This window comes from Eubalaena glacialis, chromosome 1 (genome assembly GCF_028564815.1).
Source record: "Eubalaena glacialis isolate mEubGla1 chromosome 1, mEubGla1.1.hap2.+ XY, whole genome shotgun sequence".
NCBI classification, from domain to species: Eukaryota; Metazoa; Chordata; class Mammalia; order Artiodactyla; family Balaenidae; genus Eubalaena; species Eubalaena glacialis.
In genome coordinates this window covers 148,009,892-148,012,373 of record NC_083716.1, presented here as the reverse complement: position 1 = coordinate 148,012,373, position 2,482 = coordinate 148,009,892, and the positions used below count along the sequence as shown (strand labels likewise).

The following is a 2,482-nucleotide window of genomic DNA, read 5'->3' as shown; positions in this document are numbered from 1 at the left end:
ATCTCAGGTGCAGGTCTTAAAAGTTGGGGTGCCCGACGTGGGCTCAAGCCCTTCACTCCACAGGGAGAAGCTCCTGATGGGGGTCATTACTCCAGGGGTGGGCTTTACGGCAAGATTGTGTCTCAGCTTCTCCTACCCACTTTGATGTGGGATTTTTTGTAGTTCACTTGATGTGTAGTCATTGTTTAGCTAGTTTTTAGGTTTTTCTCAGAGGAAATTGTTCCATATGTAGCTGTAGATCCAGTGTGTCTGTGAGAGGAGGTGAGTTCAGGATCTTTCTCTGTTGCCATCTTGAACCAATGACATCACTATTTTGATTTCCTATCTGTCTAACTTACTAAATTCTCTTACTTACAATTTTAAGTGTGTCTGTACATTCCTTTGCATCGTCTATTGAGACAGCTTTTTATCTGTAAATAATTTTTTTCTTCTGATTTCACCATCTTTGTAACTTTTCCTCCCATCTTTTTTGGTTTGTTTCTCACTGCCTCTTTGATCAGATCTTTATTCAAAATGAGCTGTCCAAAATGATTTGACCTTTATGGAATAAATAAATTTAAGTTTATGCAGCAGCCTTCTTCTGTGGATTTCTTTTCTGCTGGCTTTTCAGCTGGTGGTTTCTTGGTAGCAACAGCCTTTTTTTCTCTCCCTCCAAAGCTTTTAAACACCAACAGTTTTCTTTTCTTTCTACGCTACCACTGGCTTCTTGCCTGGAACCCCCTTCTCATCTGATTTGGCTTCTAGTGCTGCCTTATCTACCTGGACTTTGTGATTCTTGGCCTGGTGAGGAATGATGTTCCAGTGCATGGTTTTTGAATATGGGTTTAGCTTCAACATGATTCTCAGGTTTTTAAGTGGATTCTTCTGTAGGAGTCTGTGATGAATCTTCTTGCTTGGTTCTTGGAAGGATCTTTGCATCTCTGGGCTTTTCAAGATTCTGCTAAGGTCTGTATTGAGCATTTTATGCATGGGAAGGTTGCAGTCATTCTTGAGGGAGGCAGCTTCGTGCCAAGTGCCATGCACATCACATCCTTTTGTGGAAAGCACTTTCAGTCCAAATGCAGAAACGTCCCGCATGCCCACCAGGAGCAAGTTTCAACATGTTCACTTTGCTTATTTTAAGCCGAGTGATTGTAGGAATGTTTCTGAAGTCCTTGATAATGCAGGGCCCCCTGTGCTGGATACAATTATAGCTTCTCATTTTGCTTTGCCAGCTCTCATTTGCTGAGAGGCATAGACCTTTTTGATATCATTCCAGGCCCTAAGCTTCTTAAGAAGCAAGATAACCTCCTTGGTCTTCTGGTAGCCTTCAGCTTTATCTTCAACCACCAAAGGAAGTTCAGAAACTTCCTCAATATGATGACCTTTAGACAGGACCAGCACTGGCAAGGCTGAGACAGGGCACAGCAAACGGCACATCACTTCTGTGTTGTGTTCATTCTGTGGGTGCCAGCTGTGCCAGTGTTTTTGGTTGATGCCAACATGCAGCCCACAATACGTATTTCCAAAAGCACCCTGGCCATAATCATGGGCTAAATACTCACTACCTCATAAATAAAACTGTAGGTCACTTTGATACTTTGTGGCATCCCTTGTGTTTTCTTTCTAAGACACACACGCTTATTGGACATCTCTCTCTTCAAAGCAAGGAATGGACTTACTGGGTGCAGATTGTGGAGGTACCAGCAAGGTCATGCTAGTCTAAAGAAGACTGAATTTGTTGGCAATTCCAACCCAGAATTCTTGATGGCTATCTGGGGGACAGGTACCAACACTAGAACAAAAACAAACAAAGATTCCTCAAAATTTGGGAACTGGACCAGTGACCAGATGAAAAGCAAGCTGGATGTACACATGTTCTGGGATGGCTGCCTGAAGCCCAGAGGATTTCTGATGCATTGTCTTTATAGACAGGCATTGCTTGCTATGTGTATTGAGCTGGCATGAAAGTATAGCAGCAACTGGGACACACTGGCTTTTGTCTCTTAATCTGTAAGCCCATGGTTTTCTAGTGGGCAGAATGGTGACAGTGTGACGATGATTTTCAGCTCATATGAAAAAGCTAATTCTTTATGGTAATATAAATCCATTAACCATGAGCTGAGCATAGCTGTGAAGAAAATTTGTCAGGTTAAGCGATTATAGCATCTTGGTGACACAATATTTGACAGAAACCACATTTCTGTTACATTAAGGCATCCAAGTTGATCTTTTAAAGCATGACTTTCTCTTATTTTTTAAACTGTATTATAACACGTCACTCTTGAGCATCTAGCAATATACCATCCTGCCCTATTGCTCTTGAATTTGATATGAGTGAATGTCTGCCTTAAAATTCTCACAGTAACACGTTCTTTGCTCCCCAGCCCCCAGGGAACAATATGTTTTAATTAACATATACATTATACAAATATCTGCTCATCTTCGTTTTCTGCATGAAAGGGATTGAAATTTATTCCACCAAAGAAGTAAAATCAACACA

At 41.4% G+C, this 2,482-nt stretch overlaps 1 pseudogene; it reads right to left on the bottom strand.

The window, feature by feature from the left end:
- Nucleotides 1-539: 539 nt before the first annotated feature.
- LOC133091441 (large ribosomal subunit protein uL4-like) lies at nt 540-1,523 on the bottom strand (annotated as a pseudogene).
- Nucleotides 1,524-2,482: the final 959 nt, after the last annotated feature.